The sequence below is a fragment of the Pogona vitticeps genome, chromosome 5 (assembly GCF_051106095.1).
Source record: "Pogona vitticeps strain Pit_001003342236 chromosome 5, PviZW2.1, whole genome shotgun sequence".
In the NCBI taxonomy this organism is placed as follows: Eukaryota; Metazoa; Chordata; class Lepidosauria; order Squamata; family Agamidae; genus Pogona; species Pogona vitticeps.
In genome coordinates this window covers 185,518,930-185,539,084 of record NC_135787.1, presented here as the reverse complement: position 1 = coordinate 185,539,084, position 20,155 = coordinate 185,518,930, and the positions used below count along the sequence as shown (strand labels likewise).

Sequence of the window (20,155 nt, the reverse complement as noted above, 5' to 3'; positions counted from 1 at the left end):
TTTGTTCCCTGTGCAATTTGATTTGTGCTCCCAATTCTGTCTGATTTGTACATTTTCTTTGCTTTATCCTGGAATGGAATCTCCATCAGTCTGGACCGCATACAAACTGGCCTGAATCAGGCCAATTTCGTTTGAAATTTGGGATTAGTCCAAATTCGTGTGTAGTACTAGTTAAAAGTCACTGCTTCCTGCTTTGAAAATGCTTACTGAGGATAACTTTCCTAAGTAACCACTCACTAAACAGCCATCTGTATTTGTGAGAAGAACTGGAAGGACATACCCACTAAAATAAATGAGATAGAAAGCAGAAATCATCAAATTGCTTGTAGATATTTATTTAAAAAAGAAAACCTTTCGTTTGCTAAGAACCCAAGCCAATCTAAGGCTCAGCCTTCCACCTGCAGTATGGGGACAAGAAATTTCTTCAACCTTACAAGGTTATTGTGAACCTTGCATCAATACAGCATGTGTGGAAGGCTTTCTGCATTCAAAAGTACTGTTTAACCTACTAAATACTACATATTTGCGCTAGCAACATATATGGATTACAAAATATGTACAATTTACAGTGTAAGTGTTCACAACATGCACGGTTCGCTTGGACAGCCAGTGTGGTGTAGCGGATAGAATGTCGGAATAGGACTCAGGAGACATGGGTCCAAATTCCTGTCCAGCCATTGAGGGTTGGCAATGTTAAACCCATCCATGAACATCTTATATACCTTGAAAACCCTGTTGAGTTTGCCATAAATCAGAAGAAGAAATGGTTGACAATTGCTTACTGCATTCCTCAGGCCCTTCCCCAGCTCCTGCTGAACTTCAGTACCCCTTGGACTCAGCCAGCCTAGTCGAGGTTAAGAGGTCATGGGGGTAGACATTCATGAGCACCTGAGAACAGAAGGTCACTAACATATAAAGAAGTAAAGATTCCTCAATCTTATCCAGTGAATGGGGAAATAATCTATTTTTCAGATTAGAACTGCCATAATTACACACACACACACACACACAGAGAGAGAGAGAGAGAGAGAGAGAGAGAGAGAGAGAGAGAGAGAGAGAGAGAGAGAGAGAGAGCCATCCACAAGATCTGTCTGGCAGGTTCCGGAAGTTCAAATCCAAATGTAACTTTTCCAGAAACAGACAACAGATTTTTTCCCCTCCATCCTATCCTTGCTATTTGATAAACAAACGTAATAATTAGCAGCTTTGTGAAGACAACATTAGAACAAAAACCACAGTTACCTGTGTGGTTTTTCTTTCTCCCTGTGGTGATGGGATGACTAGTCAGACCCTCGACTCTGCTCAAAGATGCTTCTTGCAGCTTTGTTCTGATCTGTCACCGGAGACGCCAGCAGTGGCATCAGGAGCCCGGGAAAAAGGAAGCGAGATTGACGGAAATCCCACACAGAGTACAATCTCTCCACAGACAGGCAATAGTGTGCTTCTCTTGTCAAGCTAGGCCCCTGCTAACCCCAGGGTCTGTCCTTTTCTTCTCTGGAACAAATCAAATTTTGCAACCCAACTGTTGCCACATCCCTTGAGTGTATTGACACAATGGGGACTTCAACCCCAGTTTTGCTTTGTGCTCCTCCAGCAAGGTTTACATAACTAGAACACAAGATAAAGCACGCACAATACCTTTGGGGTCTTGTCTGATGAACAGTGAACTCTGCAGGTTTTGTGTCTAGCAATCCAGAGGCTGAAACATTTACTTCTGTCAACTACAAGTCCCAGAATCCCATAGGCCATGGTGGCTGGGAGATTCCCAGAGTTTAAACAGTAGAAGCATGTTTTCTAAGCAATTTTTTACCCCTCTCCAAAATGCCTAGCCCATGCCCGTAGGACACCAGCACCTGTTACTCCAGAGATTTCCTTATGTTCTGAGGTTCCTTCCTATTACCACCTTGAGTTTGTTTTGGTGCTTAAACTCTCATAATAAACCAGAACTGCTGGATAGCTTAGTGGCTTAAGTAAAAGTTCCCCTTGACATTTAGTCCGGTCGTGTCCGACTCTAGGGCATGGTGCTCATCCCCGTCTCCAAGCTGTAGAGCCAGCATTTTGCCTGTAGACAATTTCCGTGGTCACGTGGCCAGCGCGACTAGACACAGGACGCCGTTACCTTCCCACCGTGGGGGTACCTATTTATCTACTGGCATTTTTACATGCTTTCGAACTGCTAGGTTGGCAGGAGCTGGGACAAGTGATGGGAGCTCACTCCGTCACGTGGATTTGATCTAATGACTGCTTAAGTATCTGGTTGCAAAGCCAGATACTTAAGGAGTTCCCAGTGTGCCCGGAGTTCCCAGTGTGCCTCGTTGACAAGGGTTGGACTAGGTGATCTGTCCAATTCCTTCCAGCCCTGCAGTTCTAAGACTATTATTAGTGTTATTGTTATTGCCATTGTTATTAATTGTGAGGGTGGCATTGTTTTCTTCTGATATACACCTTTAGTGCTTACATCCAAATCTCTAAATTCCCAACTCAAAGGGGGCATATGGTGTTATGTTACACACAAAAGCAGATGGTTCTGTCTCTTCAGTCCCATTCTGTGTGGCCTAGAGTGTCAATCTTCTCATTTTGATCTTATTTTCAAAAGTTTGTCTCCATCCCAGGTAATCTTATATATGAATGAACCCTTTTGTTTATTTTTCACATTTTGGTATTGTATTCAAATTTTTACAAACAAACAAAAAAAGAGCCTTAGAAGTCCTTATGACCTCCCTGGTCTAGAAGCTGAATTAGAGATGTTGCATTTGGGGGCAAGTAGACCATTTCAACACCTTTGGTGTTGAACTTATGGATTTCTGTATGGCATAGGACATAGTATTTATTTAATTTGAATTCAATTTATTGATTCATTGAATATTGACTAATTGATTGATTGGAATATTTATAGGAAAACAATCTTTGTGTAATCAAACTGCTGCTCAAACCCGTGCAATTCAAGAAGTGTACATTATAAAGTGCTTTAAGCGCTATTGGCCAGTATATAAGCAGAACACTTTGCTTTTTGCTTTCACTTTTAAGGGATGTTGCAAGTGGATGGATTAGAATTCACCACTCAGAGTGTATGCTGGAAGTGGTGCCTATTTAGGATTGAGAAACATTGTAAAGGTCATACTTATATTTCCTTTGGACACATCTGCTCCTAATGGCAAATGGAAATGTAAGAAGCTGCGAGAGATGGTGCATTGTCCTTCTGTGGAAATTCTGAAGTTCCTTAGTTAGCCTCCGTGAGTCATTTTGTGTCCAAAAAGTTAAAAATGGGAATCCTTGGAAAATGTAAGTTAAGTCAGCAAGGGAGGAATACTTCTTGCCGTAATCCATGTGCTCTACAAGTATTCAGTCAACAAGTTACTCCTAAGCAAACACTGATGCTCTTTTACTAATTGGATGCCACTATTGTTACTTTAATTCTAAGGATCCAAAGACAATTTTAGAAGCCACATTCTCATTTTGACTGGACTGAGTAGCCTGTGGAGAATTTTCCAGAACTTCTTTTCTTGTCTCCAGTGTGCAAGAAGGACAGTAAGTTCTTTCATCCATTGTTGCATTTTACACAAAAGGAGGCAGAGCAAAACCCTTTATGCACATGTACACGCATATGGGGGAGAGAGAGAGCAAAAGCAAGGGAAAGCCTAGAATCATAGAATCATCATAGGGTTGGAAGGGACCTTGGAGGTCTTCTAGTCCAACCCTCTGCCCAAGGCAGGAGACCTTGTACCATCCCGGACCTCATACCATCCCAGACAGATGGCCGTCCAATCATTTCTTTAAAACCGCCAGTGATGGGGCACCCACAGTACTGGGAGGCAAGCTGTTCCACTGCTTAATGGTTCTCACCATCATGAAATTCCTCCTTATTTCCAGGTTGGATCTCCCTCTGACGGGGTTTCCACCCACTGGCTCTTGTCCTACCCTTAGGTGCAATGGGCCCATTGAATTTGTGGAGAATTGGCAAGTCAACTCCTCCATTAACCCCATAGATTCAAGTTGTACGTCACAACCCTAGTTGTGACTTACTACTGGATTTTGGCCAACAACAAAACTTCTTCACATACAGACTTCAGGCAAATATTCAACACTTTACCAAAAGTCTCCTGTAAGAATTTGTTGTTTGGGTGTAGGGATCAGGTGGCAGGGGAAAGAAGAGCTGTGAAATTGGTTGCTGTGGGTTTTCGGGTTCTTTGGCTGTGTTCTGAAGGTTGTTCTTCCTAACGTTTCGCCGGTCTCTGTGGCCGGCATCTTCAGAGGACAGGAGTAGCACGCCAGCCACAGAGACTGGTGAAACATTAGGAAGAACAACCTTCAGAACATGGCCAAAGAACCCGAAAAACCCACAACAACCATTAGATCCCGGCCGTGAAAGCCTTCGCGAATACATAGCTGTGAAATTCTCCCTGACTTACCATTTTGCTACCTGTTTTATAATGCACTTGATCTAGTCACATGGCCACATGCAAACATTCTGTCTTAAACTGCAGTTGTATCTTAACCTTATACCTTCATGCCCTTAGTTTAGGTAATAGCTGCAAAATCTATTGTCTTGTAAATGGGAACTACTATTTAAAAACATCAGGACAGTACAAGTTGCCTACCCTTCATTGGAGGGTTTTCTAGATTTTAGCTCACTATATAGTGTTAAATATGGGCAACTCTGTACCCTCTTTTGCTTTTTCTAATACTCACTTCAAGTTGATCCCAATAATGTTCTGTCTGAAACTGTGGTTGTGACAGTCGGTGGCTTAAAGAAAAGGTTTTATCACATAGTTCTAGTAACAGCACAAAATGGTTCTTCCTTGATTCTACTGATGGCACGAATTGGTCCGAAACTCTGTATGTTTAAGAACTAGCACCTTCACGATAAATCTACCTAGCAACTCATCTGGCAATGATGATGGCTTCTTCTGAATTTGCTCTCTGTTGTGGTCTCTTATCCTGTGATTTGAAAACAAGGCTCTTGTCTCCCACTCCAAGGTGACTGGGTTTCCTAAACAACCTCCTGTAAAAGGAATTAACACAAAGCAGTTTTTGACATCTAAGTAAATCAGAGCTAAAGCTTGTCTTCATCCCACTATTTTGCTACCTCTTTCTAAGACGAAGAAAAAAAACAGTTCTAATTAGTTGTTGTTTGTATAGGGCTTTGAAAATGAAACCTACTGATGTGCTCAAGTATTATTATCGTAATGCCTGGGGCGCCGTCTCCAATTTGCTGCTCCAAAAACTGAACATGATCCAATGGCTGCTTGTGGGGGAGCAAGTGCTGGGAATCCCAATTATTGCCTCCAAAGTTTTAGGAAGCTGTCTGGGGGAAGCCAGTGTGCAAATAACCAAGTGTCACTGTGTCACCCTGAACATATCAAATGTGTGACAGACAGCTATTTTTCACTTTGTGATAGACAGCTTTTCTAAAAATGTGCTAAGCAGATCAACTACTTTGACCCATAATTAATTTATTGTCTAGGCACTAACTAGTGATGGCAACTTGTTTTCTTTTCACAACATTTTACATCCTCAAATTCGACTGGGACTATACCCTGATATCATCATCATCATCATCATCATCAGCATCATCATCATCATCATCATCATCATCATCATCATCATCATCATCATCATCATCATCATCATGTGCCATCAATTCTGACTTAGGGTGACCCTTTCTCAGGGTTTTCCAAGTAGAGAATTGACAGAACTGGTTTGCCATTCCTATCTTCTGGGGACAGGTCTGGGACTGAGCAGCTTGCCCAAGGCTACACAGGTTGGCTCTACTTGCAGGAGGCACAGCGGGGAATCAAACTCCCAACTTTTCGCTCCACAGGCTGATACAGATAAAGGAAGGCTTTAAACAGGCAAGAGTACTCGTAATTAGAAATCATCAAATAAGGCCCGGAGCATCATGGAAGACGTAGTGCTTCCTCAGGCTACAAGTACAACAGTTGTAGCTTTGCAGTATAGTAGCATGGCACGTTATGTTTTATTGCATCTGTTTTCTGGTTAGTCTCAACTGAACTTTCCTTCTATTGTTGTTGCTTCTACCTCCTTCCACCTTCATTTATTTCTCAAATATTGAAACTCCTGTAAATCATGTTTGGGAGAGGCAAGGTATAAACCTGTTGATGGAAGAAAGGATGACCATACCAGTGCATTCAGTGTGTGTGTGTGTGTTCTGTGCTATAAAGTTTGAACTTATAGCGACCCTAATAGGGCTTTCAAGGTAAGTGAGATATTTAAGTAGTGGTTTTACCAGTTCCATACACACACACAGTGAGTTTCCATGGCTGAACAGGGATTCAAACCCTGTTCTCCAGAGTCCAAGTCCATCATTCTATCATGGAACTACACTGGGGATCTGCATTCAGAATTCTACATGCAAATATATGGGTATATAACTTGTTTACAAGGCTGCATACCAAAGCAAGAAAAAGAGATGTATTTTTAAAACAATAGGATATTCCCTGCCTCTGTCCCCTTTTCTTTCTAACAGACACTGTGAATATAACTTCCCAGAGCTAAGTGGAGGGGGAAGCCTGTTTTGGAGGGGAGGGGAAGTAACTAATCCGTTGCCCATCCCTGTTTTTCTCAGCAAAATTGTGACTATAGCATTGCCACAAAAACAAAAATCAGACAGAAGCCTTCTACCTTATTTTTGCACACAAGCCTACAAACAAGGTTGCTTTTCAGTGGGAGGAAAGCCAGGGAAAAAATTATCCGGCGCGTGCCGTGCTCTGAGCTTCCCGTCTGGCAATCCTCCCCATGTTATGAATTTCGCTTTTCTCCTCCCAACTTCTTCCCTGTCACTACAGAGGGTTTGTTTTCATTTTGTGTTTTCAAGCACGGGTTGCGGTCATGTCTGTCCCATGTGTCTCTCTGTTTTTGTGATCGCTGCATCTCATCATTGCTTTTGGCCCAGACTCCGAACAGGAAACGCAAGATTTATTTTATCTGGCCTGAACTACATTGTTCCTTCCTGACTACTGGTGTTACTTCACTCGGAATAACATGCCTTGGTGCTCCCAGCCCGCCTAAGGTCAGAACCTGAGGGTAATAGGCATATTTAAGAGCAGTGGGAGCTGAGAGAAGAGAAAGCAATGGGGAGTGGAAAGAGAGAGAAGAGAGGAGCAAATATATGATTAAAGAGCTTGGTCCCAGGATTGCCATGGTCAGGAAAAGTATGTCACAGTCCAGCCAATCCAACTTGATGAAAAGTGAGCCCTATTGAGTTCATTGGGGTTTGCTACGAACTAGGGACAGAGCTGCAGAGTGTAAGAAAGGCACTGTGTGTCCTCTTTTACAGAGGACAGCGGTCTTTTCCCAGAATTTCAACTGTCATTTCCCACAATTTCTTTCATTTGAAGGGCTGTTCCGTTCAATCTGATTTATAGACGGAAGAGCCATGAGGAGGGAGGTGAAGGGCTGTGAAGCTGCTCAACCACAGTGGGGCACCTGCAGTGGTGTGATTCAAATAAATTAACAACAGGATCTATGTCCTCCCCTCACGTCCTCCTCCTGCTCCCGCCCCGCCCCCCCGTTGGGGCAAGGCGGGCCTGCTTGCTCTGATTGGTCGGCGGCAGCAAAGGGGGTGGCTGGCCCCATCTTCCGGTGACATCACCGCCCGGGGCTGGAGGCTTCTGGCAAGGCTGCCTAGGCAACATCCGCGCGCCCGAAGAGTGGCTGGCATCGTTGGTGGGCACAGGGGGGCCCTCTGGCACCTCCTCACATTGGCGCCACCAGCGGCCTCAGCCTCGCCGGTGGCTCCCACAGACCAGTCGGGGCGGAGGAGCTGACCAGGAAAGGGGGATTCTGGGAGTTGTAGTTCCTCTCCCTCAGGCAGTGCCTCCAAGGGGTGGCCCTTGCCTCTTCCAGAGGCACGAGGGAGGGAGGGGCTGCCTTTCCCTGGGGAGGGAGATAGGGTGCCCCCCTCTGGCGGCCAGCCCATTGATACAAGCCTGAAGAGAGGTGCGGGCGCATTTGGCCTGGGGCCCTCTCCTGCGTCGCGCCAGTGGTGGGGCTTCATGCACCGCAGCTGGGGCAGTGGGAGAGGCGGAGTCCAAGTCGAAGGCAGCTGTTGCTGCTGCTGACTGCCCACCTCACCCCAAAACACCTTGAGAGCTCCTTTAAACGCCCCTCCTCCTCCTCTTCCTCCTCCCTCCACCGCAGTGGGAAGAAGCGCTTGGTGGCGTGTGCTGCCTTGTGCATAGTATGCTGGCAAGAGTGCCTGCGGGCAGGCAAGGGAGCGCTCCGGCACCAAACCACCCAAGTGGCCAGTGGGGCGGCTGGCCGGAGGCGTTGCACTTCCTCTCGCCCTCTCTGAGGCAGCTGCCCCTCTTGCTTTCTTCCTCTTCCTCCCTTTCTCATTGGTTGGCTCCTCTTGTGGCTTCTTCGCCCTGAAAGCGTGCCGCTTTCCCTTTGCACCTCCGCCCATGTCTTGGCTTCCTACTCCTCCTTGCTCTGCTCTGGGTAGATGGAAGGAGGGAGGCGAGAGGGCAAGAGAGGAGGGAGGAGGCAGGGAAGCCGGTGCTTGGGCGCAGTGGGGGAGGAGACAGCAGCAGAAGAAGCAGCAGCAGAAGCAGCAGGAGGAGGAGGAGGCAGATCTCGGCTGCTGCCGCCACCGCAGTGGTGGGATTCAGCAGGCCAGCAAACGGTTCTGCAGAACCAATCGTACATTAGCTACCGGTTTTATAGAACCAGTGCGAACTGGCTGAATCCCACCACTGGGCACCTGGGTGGAAAAAGACAGCAGGGACCCATCTCACCAGACCACTGGAGTGAGGTGCAATGATATTCAGCATTGTAACTGTAAAAGCTGCTTCTCACTTTGCACTCGCTGCATATAAATCATATTCAAATTTATGCAGATTTATACCCTTCTCTCCTACACTCCTTTTATGGTGCTGCATTTCCTTCTTTTTGTAATGTGGGAGGTACCACCCTAAATGTAGTCCTATGCAGGTGGCTCTGCAGGTATCCCTGTGCAGGTTTGCACATGCATCTGAATTGCCCTTGTGCATCCAACAGCATTCCAGCCATTATGGTGATGGGGGAAGTATAAATATTTTCTAAAGCCTCACAAAGGATAGTGTTGATTTATGATCTGTGAAGCTCAGAGAAAAGAAAGCAGTTGGGAGTTAGGAGGTCTGATTGAAGATACTGGCCCATGGCTGAAATTCTCTCCACCCACCCCAAAATGCTACAAGTATCATGATATGTCCCTAGCACGGGTTCGGGGGGTGGAACAGTGACCACATACATCGTGTTTTCTCACCACTGGTATTACAACAATATGGCGAAAAAATTGGTTGTATGAACTTGCATACAGATGATGACTGCAATGTGACTGATAGCAGGTAAGTTGCGGACAAGTCAGGTGATCCCTGGGATCAAAGCAGGAACGCTTACATTACCAACAGTCTCCCCCTGCTGGTGGCAACCGTCACCCTTCTTCAGGTGTAATTTACTCAACAGGATTTTAGCCATTACGTTTAAAAGAAGAGGAAAAAAACTCATCTCCAAGTAAATCTTTCCCCATGAACTTTTCTGAAATTTCTGAACTACTCCTTTTGAAGTTGCATGCCCTTTTAGCCCCCAGAGCCTCTACATTTGGATCACATATTGTCTTGTCTTAAAGGTAAAGGTTCCCCTTGACAATTTTTGTCCAGTTGTGTTCGAATCTAGGGGGCGGTGCTCATCTCCGTTTCCAAGCCATAGAGCCAGCATTTTTGTCCGAAGACAATCTTCCGTGGTCACATGGCCAGTGCGACTTAGACACAGAATGCTGTTACCTTCCCACTGAGGTGGTCCCTATTTATCTACTTGCATTTATTTATTTATTTATTTATTTATTTATTTATTTATTTATTTATTTATTTATTTATTTATTTATTTGACTTATATCCTGCCCATCTGATAAGTCTATACCACTCTGAGCGGCTTTGCATGCTTTCGAACCGCTAGGTTGGCGGGAGCTGGGACAAGCGACGGGTGCTCACTCCGTCGTGTGGATTCGATCTTATGACTGCAGGTCTTCTGACCCTGCAGCACAGGCTTCTGCGGTTTAGCCCGCAGTGCCACCACGTCCCATGTCTTGTCTTACTTATTATCAAGTAAGTGAAGATGAGGAAATGGAACTCAGAAAGATGGCATTGAATTAGCTGGCTCTCTCAATCGAGTTTTTGCACTGATGAGAATGATGTGCCATACAAAAATGTACACTAATCACCCTCCACTATGACGGCTGCTGCTTTTAAAAACTCAAAGCACTGGATGGATTGTTTGTGTCTTTCTTAACAATCAGCCAGTCCTCCTGTGTTTGCTGTGCACATGTGTGCTTTGTTTCCCAAAGGGAAAAGACAATAGAGATATTTTGTTTCGCTCCTAGCTGGCAGTGCAGAATTTTATACAGGCTTCAAATTCTCCCTCAGGATGCCCCTATCCTACATTGTCAATTGATGAGAATGAGGAATTTAGTTGGTTTTCTTTCCATCCCTATTTAAACTTCGAATCTGTCGAAAGACAAATCTCTAAATCCGTCTGAAAATCTTGCTTGCCCAAGTCACGCTTTTATATTCTTTCATCTGAACCCCAATTGTCCATTTCCTAGCTTAGGCATCATCCCTTTGAGATTCAAATGTCTACACAATGCTTGTTTACCCTGCAATTGCCAAACATCATTTCCTGCATTTTTTTTAAGTGGAAGGAAGAAAAACAGCTAAGACTGCAGCATCTTAGTCTGTCTGATGCAGTTCGTCATGACGGAAGCAGTGCCAGTATAGTTTGCCCATGTTTTACTAAGACCCATCTGCCAACATGCAAATCTGCCACAGACCCTTGTTTTCCTTTCCTTTTTCTTCCTCTATTTTCTGCTTTCTTTTAAAGAAAAGCATGCTGGACTGCTGAAGAGATCACCAGTCTGCTCGGATGGCTGCCAGATGGTAGCAAGGTATGTTGATGAGTTTGAAATTTTTATTTTTTTTATGTCCGTGTGTTTTCAGGCTGCTTATCTAAAGACAAAAACATAAAAATGGACATGGAAGAATCGAAGAAGAATCCCAGAATAGACCACGACAAAGTGTTTAAAAATAAGAGTCAGGCCTGGCTCTACCTTTGGGCAAAATGAGGCAGCCAGTGCAGGCAGAAAATGTGGAGACTTACAAATAAATGTTTAGCTATTTGATGTGTTGCTAACTGTTGTATTTTTACTTTTAGGGATGCCTGAGGGAATCTCTGCCTCATTTCCCCAAACAAAACAAAACCTAACCCTTGGCTAGCTTTGAGTATGGTGCTAAGTTAAGGTGTCCTAACTTGGGTGAGGTGATTGTAGGATGTATTGGCCAGAATTCTGTTCATTGAGGCACAACATATTGTTCCACACGTGTAAATGTGGTGGTAATTCTGCCTACACAACAAGGACTGATTCAACAACCCCAACAACAACGATGTCATCAAGGACACACACAAATGCTATGGACTGACAGCATCCATGATGGGAGGAAGAGAACTCCTTCCTCCATTTTCAGTCTTTTGCCCTGCTCTACAGGGACAAACAGATTAGTCACTGACTCCTTGTTAAAAAAATGAATATATAGTGCAACATTAAAAAAAAAGAGTGAGGACAATAGAAGGCCCAGATTTGCATAAAATTTGAATATGTTGCTCTATACGTGTAGATGCTCATTTGGGCAGAATTGCTGGAATTTAAATAGAGATGCAAAATATCTCAGTGTACGGAGAAGATAGCTGAGTGCCTGCTCTGTACTATGTGTTGATGCTCAATTTCAAGGCCTCGGTTTCCACCCTCTTCCTCTGGATCTTCCTATTTAAACTACATTTGGATGGATCAGTCCTTCAAATGTAAGACTAGATAGCAACTGCAGTGTTTTTCTCTCCACAGCGATGGCACGCTAGACTGGCAGAAGTCAGGTTGGCCAGAGGCTCTGGTTAGCGACCTGGAAACTTACCCTATCACCTGCCACCACAGCTAAACCTTTGTTCTAATCCTGACTGAGTCACTTCTTAAAAGTATTGAATTGATCATTTATATACTATTTCTTCAGGTTATTATTGTGTTATTTATGTAAATATTTATATGGCATCCCATATCTATAGAACTTGGGGTTCAGGCAGTAAAGCAACGTTTAACAATTCAATAACTGCTTCAGACAAATTCTTTTAAAATTTGAAGCAATTCAACAAGGCAAAATAGTGTACAGAAATGAATTTTACATGTACACAATGCCATAGGCCAGAATCAAGTAATCATCGTTGGGTCTGCAAAGTTAATCTTTTTCCAGTCATAGACAATGTATTTCAGAGAAGTGTCCCACAAATTGCAACTCTCTGCCCCACGCCAAACCTGCCCCAGCTTCCAGCTATGCCTGATGGCTGTTAAAGACCATAGAGACACATACAGCCAGTAAATCCAAGTCTCAACATATTCTACCAGAATTTAAGAATTATTTCACTGGAGTTATTTACCTAACAACTTGCCTTGTTTTTAACTTGATGCCTCTGGAGAACCCCCCCCCCCAAAAAAAAGCATAACAAAAACAATGGTGGTAGCCATCTCTGAGAATCACAGATTTGCAAAGTCACTCAAGTCAATCCAAAATAATCCGACCTCCTTCTGACTCATGAATGCCACTTCTATGGTGTCCTTAATTGGTGGCCATTGAGCCTCTTGTTAAAAAAAAACTTACAAGGGAGATCACACACACTTTCTTGGCCATTTTGTTTCTTTGTCCCTAGCATCTGGTGGTGCACAGCTGCCCATAATGCTATAACAAACTGAATATTCATTACACCTTTCCTTCAGGACCTCAGGGTAACGTAGATGAGATTGTCCTCATTCACAACAGGGATGTTGGTAAGTCTCTAGTCCTTGTCTTTGGTACCAAATCTTGGGTTCCGAGCCCCAAGTCAGAATCTGTATTACAAACAATCCCCCAGAAAAAAAATTGGAAGGAATGGGAAGGGGGGTTTCCCTGATTAGTGAGTCTGAGTCACTGAAAAAAAAAATCCAAGTCAAGTCACAGGTGAGACTGAAGTCTGATCTGACAGCCAGCCCTCTAACTCAAAGTTCCCATCCTTGCTGTGTGGCAGGTTAGATATAGAAAGCCGTTGACTAAGGTATGGTTACTCAGTGAGCTTCCTAACCAAGCAAGGTTTAAACTGGGCTTCTCTTCAGTTTAAACAATGCTTTATTAGCAGTTCTGAGCAAAATCCAGTTGTGAATCCCAACAAGAATAAACCTACTGGACCATATGCTCAAAGAAAAGTCAACCCATAGGTAAATTCTACTGATCTGGTGAGTCTACACTGCTTCGGAGTCGCCACTGGATTTAGGCCACACATTTCCTGCTATAAATTGCCATAACATTAGTTAAAATAAAAAGTCATTTTAACTCATAATAAACTCATTTTAAAATCATGTACTCATTTGATGGTATAATGTGGCATCCATTATACTGCACTAAGGATGAAAGATATTACTACCTCTCAGAATTAAATGATGCGGGTGGAGGCTCTACTGAGTAGACACTTGTAACCCTGGTTCATGTTCTTAATTGAGCCCAAAGGGAACACTCCCCCACTTTCATTTTTTATATTTTTAGAACAGTTTCTTCTCTTCCAGTTTTTAGTTTTTAAGAATGGTCCTTTTGGCCTTTAGATTCTCAGCCCTGTTGTAGCCTTATGGAACAGGCATTCCAACTTCTGCAAACTTTTCCCAAAGACAACCCAGGCGGTTGAAGGCTCTCCATGATATTATTGCTTCATTTCCTGTCTGCCGTTTCTTTCTGGTAGCCCAGCAATGGCCTAGGCGTTATTTCAAGAAGGTCATGACTATAAACATGTGGCAGAAAACGGCCTCATAAGTTTTGCAAAAGAGAGAGAAACCCAAACACCTACACACACTGGGAAGAAAAAAAAAGAACAGAAAATGAAAAACCACTTGTAGTTCTGATTGCTTTGGAAATCAGCATGTGATTATGAGCGGGGTGGATAGAGACGGGTGTTGTTAACATATCTCATTTAAATACATGCACAGGGATTTTCCCCCTCCCTGTGTTGTTTTTTTTTTCTCTCCTTCACTTTAGGTAAGGTAATTATTATGGAAACTGTCAGCTGGGTTATTAATTAAACAGCCACGAAGATGACACACACCACCCCATCTCCTCCAAAAAGTCTTGGCATAAGGGCGAACAGCAAACGTTGGCAGGAGGTGGGGAGCGTGGAATAGGCTGTAGAACCGAACTGTGCCTGGGCCCTCTTGACACAGAAGGGTTTCCCTTCTCCCTGCCAACCCCTTCTCCGATGCCAGCTCGGCTGCAGACCCACTGCCAACAATGGGCTGCCCTCCATCTTGGCAACCCAAGCTGCACAGAAGAAAATATGAAATTACTCTTGGAAAAACGTAAGTGGAAGGATGAGCCTGGAGCCAAGAGAGAAGGCGCCAAATGTAAGCTCCCACACTGTTAAATGTCACGCGGAAATATCACACACAGAGAGAAAGAGAGAGGGAGAGTAAGCTTTGTCCACAGCGAGACATAAAAGAATATAACAGCATGGGAGATAATAAAATACTTCACAGGTATGTAACATATTTGAGGTTCCTTGGCAAAAGTATCCCCCCAAACTCACTATAATACTAGATTTGTTTACATATTTTGTAAAAATAGATTGGATGCTGAATGAAGCTTGGAAATAATTAGTTATAAGCAGTATAGTTTCCTGGAACTACAGTGCTGCCTTGACTTACAACCATCCCGACATACACCCATTTCGAGTTGCGACCAGCTCTGGCCGCAAAATTTTGCTTTGATTTGCAGCTGGAGCTTCGAGTTGCAAACAGAAAAGAGGCGGGGGAAAAAGGCGGGGAATTCAAATTAGAGGGCTAACCACCGGTTGGCAAAGAGCTTTTTTGTAGCTCTTTCGCCCCAATGGTTAGAGTGTGTGCGTTTGCAGAGAGGCTTCGGACTGCCTGGTGCTGCTTTCTGCTTCTGGGCAAGTACATTTACAGGGTTTTGCAGGGGGGGGTTGGCTGGGGGGGTTATGTTTCTGTGCTGTGATGCTTTTTGGTGTGTTTGGTGTGGTGTTTTTTTCAGCCCCATCATGTTCCGATGGGGCCTCCTGTGCTGTTTATTTTTGGTGGGGGTTTTTCTTTCAGCCCCATTGTGTTCTGATGGGGCTTCCTGTGCTGTTTATTCTTGGTATTTTTTTTCTTTCAGCCCCATTGCATTCCGATGGGGCTTCCTGTGCTGTTTATTTTTGGTGGTTTTTTTTTCTTTCAGCCCCATCGTGTTCTGATGGGGCTTGCTGTGTGTTGTTGTTGTTTTTGATTTCTTTTCAACTCCATCACATTTTGATTGGGCTGGCTGTGTGTGGGGGCATTTTTTGCAATTATTTTTCAGCCCCATTGCATTCTGATGGGGCTTTCACTATTTTTCTTTGTTTGTTTGTTTTTGATTAATTTTTTCAGCCAGAACAGATTAATGAGGTTTCAATGTATTCCTATGGGAAATGGTGCTTCGACTTATGACCATTTCGAGTTACACCCATCTTCTGTAATGGATTATGGTCATAAATCGAGGCACCACTGCATATACTTTGGAGATAATGAGTAATGCAGCAAGCAATTACAAAGTTACAGTCAAATAATCTAACAGGCAGTTAAAAAGTTGCTTCTTATGTAATTACATTTCTTGTTTACTGTCAACTGTTACTTTAAAACGGCATTTCAAGATACATGTAGGGGTATCCTGAGAATATATTTTTAGGCTTTATGCCATTCTCTTATCAGTCCTAAGTGGCAAGAGAAATATTCTTTTATTTTTGTCTTTTGTCTTATTTTGTGTGGTATCAAAACTGGCCAATAGAAAGAAGTACTATTTCCCTGTATTCTTCTGTTCTGCTCACAGCAATAACATAAGGCATAATGTGCCAAACTGCATGTATGATGTGAGCAACAGTAACTGCAACCTGACTGGCAAGGTGCAATAAGCCACATAAGAACCTGATTATAAAAGCAATAGGGAGGGCTCAGTATTGAACAACATAAAATTTGTGATTCAATAGCAATCCCTAGTTTAAAACAACCCCCAACCCTGCTATAGTCATCCTCACCAATGCTGTCATCATTAGTAAAACTTTTTATCCTTTTGATTCTTACAAGTGGGTCTTCACCTAATGAACTGATAGATGGTGTTTGATTTTCAACAGGTGCATAACAGGCAGAAATTAAAAGATTCTCTAGGAAAGTAAGATCATGTGAGGAAGAAAAGGTCCACCCACTTGATTTTGAGAGGGGAAACATCACCTCGATGACTTGCACAATTCCTTTTGTCTCAACTTCACCAGAACAATGGTACATATTGGCAGTTCGTTGCTTTCAAAAGTAACAAATTTGTCATCTGTCCAAACTAGGAGAAATGTAGCAGCGAATAATGTCAATCCTAAGTAAATTTATTGTTTGAGTTTCTTAGAAAGTAACTGTGGTTCTTGCTGTAGAGTTTGCTTCCAATTCTGAGGAAATTTAAAAGACCGGAACCCAAGTGGAACATCTGTATGGTTTCTGGGATATGTTAATAATTTTTGAAAAGATTAACAATGCATCAGGGTAGGTTTGGGTCCTGTGACTGTTCTTGAGGGACATCAGTCAGAAAATTCCCTGCTTTTCATATGTCGAAGGAAACCTTTTAACATCACTTACCAAAAATCATTTGGAGTTTCATCTTGCGCCTTGTTTCCCCCCCACACTTTTCTCTTTTACAAATTTGTCAATTTTCTGAAGATTTATGGAAATAAATGGGAGAATGAGTATTGTCTGCTAACAGCTGATTAACAGGAATGTAGTTTCCTGTAGGAACACAAAACTGACAAGGTACATCAGATTTTGTGATTAGTGAATGACAAGCCTGATCAATTTTTGCTTTATACACCATTGTTAGCAAATGAAAGGCATATTTTAAATGTTGCCTTCCTTTCCTGGCTATCCCATGTCTAGGTTTTCTTTTTTGTTTGCTCATTTTGTAAAAATATTGTTAAGACTGTGATCTTTTCGAATTAGGAAAATTTCACGAGGGCTATGGTGTACGTGACGCAAAACTCCTAGCCCGCCCACACTGGAAAGCTGTGTTGTACTACTGGCAACCAAACCCATCTCATCTTGTACATTCCGGGGAGGCCTTGGAAAATGGTTTTTTTAAAAAAAACAGCCCTGTGATTTCCATTAGCTTGCTCTCTGTGTCTCTCTGTGTGTCTGTGTTCCCCACATGGGCACGCCCAAGTCATGGTACAATACTAAGCCATCATCAGCGCTAGAGCAGAGGGCATTGAAAAGCTATAATAAGCAGCCTTTAAGTCATTCATATTCGCAAGATCCTTTTTGCAACGACAGACGAAAAACCACAAAGGGGGGAAGAAGAGGGGAGAAGCCATGTGTTTTTCTCCTTCGTCCCGACAGCCCTCTCTGCTCCAGAGAAATACTGCCAAACAGGAGAAGTCCATTATCCTAACTATTCTTTTGCAACTCTGCAATGCTAAAGGTAAGCTACAACACACGGCAGCTTTTATCCACAAGGATTCCCCCTTAGGCAGCCTCTGTAAAAGGGTTAATGACAGATGTTTCCATTAAATCTCACCTACCTCTTAATTTTGTGGCAGCTTGACAAGATCCCTGCCTTTGTGCTTATTTGCATGGGCAGACAGAGTCGCTCCATGACATGGTGCGCACAGTACATGCCCGGATACCCCAAATGTCAATTCCCTTTCCAACCAGTGTTTATGATGTCAATCTGTGGCGCTTCTGTTTTACCAAAATGGAATAAAATAACAAGAACCATTTGAGAAGTCTCCTATGCATTTTGTAATTTATAATTTTTAAATGCAGCCCCACTGGAGTTGTCGTCATCACTGTTGTCGTCGTCGTCACCACCATCATCAATTTCGGAGCAATGAACACCATGTATGTTTATCTTGATAATGACCCTGGGAACAGTGTCATAACTTAGAAAAATAAGTAGAAATTGTAGGTCCTAGATCAAATCAAGCCTGAACTATTTCTGGAGGCCAAAATGTTGAAACTGAGGCTGTCCTACTTTGGGCACATCATCAGAAGGCAGGATTCCCTGGAAAAGACAATAATGCTGGGAAAGGTGGAAGGCAGCAGGAAAAGAGGAAGACCAGCTACAAGATGGATTGACTCTCTAGAGGAAGTTACAGGGCTTGAGTCTACAACAGCTGAGCAGGGCTCTTGAGGACAGGTCATTTTGGAGATCCTTCATTCCCAGGGCCACCATAAGTTGGAGGTGACTTGACACAAAACAACAAGAGAAAATACACCCACAACAATACACACTAATCACCCATCTACAGGAAAAGACAAAAGCCGATCTCACAGACATAAATACTGCACTCCCAAGCCAACTACACCAGAGCACAGAGTGCTGTCATCTGAACGTGCCGGCCACAGAGACTGGCGAAACGTTAGGAAGAACAACCTTCCGAACACAGCCAAAGAGCCTGAAAAACCCAGAACAACAACAAGAGAAAATGTTTGTATAACCTAATATTTCTGTTTTAAGCACACACAGTTTGGTGTATTTGTTAAAACAGGTTTGCACAATCCATGGCCCACATAGATACATCCACACCAAGATTTTCTGAGAGCACACATTGCTATGAATAGCCTGACTCCTCCATCACTGTTGAATCCTACCTTCACCAATTTTCTATCAGTTTCAGACAGATCTCTCCTTCCCCGCTGCATCTAGAATTGAGGAAAGGGTGGTTTGGTTTGAATAACTGAGGGATGGTTTCCTTTTGTGATTTCAGGGTGCAAACGACTGTGCTGTATTAAGTGCAAATGGTGCACACTCTGAAATTGTAAAGGGAATCCTTTAATCAGCAGCAATCTGCTGATAATGTCATTTCCGATGCACAGACAGGGCTGTGCAACAGGATTTCAGCCATTGTGCTCAATTTCTGGGCTATAGCTCATCCCAGTGGTAAGTCAACCATCTGGAAAATAGATGTGCTCAAAAAAAGAACCCCAAGGTTACACCAGGTCCATGAAAAGCACATAAGGGCTTACTTCCTAGTTGATCCAATTACTATCAGGAATCAGGAATAAATCCTATGCCAGAGCATGTGCTTGGCTGCATATGAAACACAATCACGTTGACTTGTCACTTGTGAACAATCTTACATTGTACTTGCACACATAGGATCCTTCCGTTTTGATATTTGCATCGGGACATTCCTATGAGATAGCTTTCATGTAAATATTGTTACAAGCTAATTTTCATATTCGCTCTTGTGGCATATCAATGAACACAGACTGGCAGAAGTGCACAAAGGAGGAAGACATTTTTTAAAAAAGCAACAAGAACCACAGATCACACTCTTGTACCAGTTGGCAGTAACAAAAAAACTATTAATTTTTCCTGTTTTTAAATAATAAAAATATGCTGTCAAATCAATTCTGACTTATGATGACCCTTTTCAGGGTTTTCCAGGTAGAGAATACTCAGAAGTGGTTTCCCATTCCCTTCTTCTGGGGGCACCCTGGGATTCTGAAGTTTGCCCAATGCTACAAAGGTTGGCTGTACGTGCAAGAAGCACAGTGGGGACTTGAACTCCCAACTTCTAGCATATCTAAACCACTGAGCTAGGATTAATCTGAGTTTGGAACATTTACTTTTTGGACTACAGCTCCCAGAATCCCCTAGATAGAATTCCCCCTCACATTCTGTAATTTTACCAAGAATCACATCCCCTTTGCTCATACCTATAGAGTGGTGCCCCGCATGACAATAATCCGTTCTGGGAAAATCACTGTTAAGCGAAATCATCGTCATGCAAAAAGCCTTTCCCATTAGAATGCACTGAAATCCATTTAATGCATTCCAATGGGGAAATTACCTCATCGTCCAGCGACGTTCGCCCATAGAGAAGCCATTTTCCGAGCGCCAATCAGCTGTTAAAATGGCTGCCCTGTGAAGCATGGGTCCAGAAAACACAGGGCAGCCATTTTAGGAACCCAACAGTCAGCTGTAAAGATTGTCGTGGTGCGAATAAACAGTCTGCGAAACACGGACCTAATCGACGTCCAGCAGAATTCCCCCATAGGAATGACTGTTTTGCGAATCGCTATAGCAAT

General features: G+C 43.3%; 1 protein-coding gene across 5 annotated transcripts in view; it reads right to left on the bottom strand.

Annotated features, from left to right (window-relative positions):
* SOX5 (SRY-box transcription factor 5) overlaps nucleotides 1–20,155 on the bottom strand; it is a 918,192-nt gene that overhangs the window by 553,122 nt on the left and 344,915 nt on the right. Inside the window, exon 1 of one of the 5 annotated variants that reach the window (XM_072999725.2) lies at nucleotides 1,243–1,376. The exons of the other annotated variants lie outside the window; for them this stretch is intronic. The gene's annotated coding sequence lies outside the window, so the exon portion shown is untranslated. Of the gene's footprint in view, nucleotides 1–1,242; nucleotides 1,377–20,155 lie in introns of those variants that run through there. 5 annotated transcript variants of the gene reach the window in all.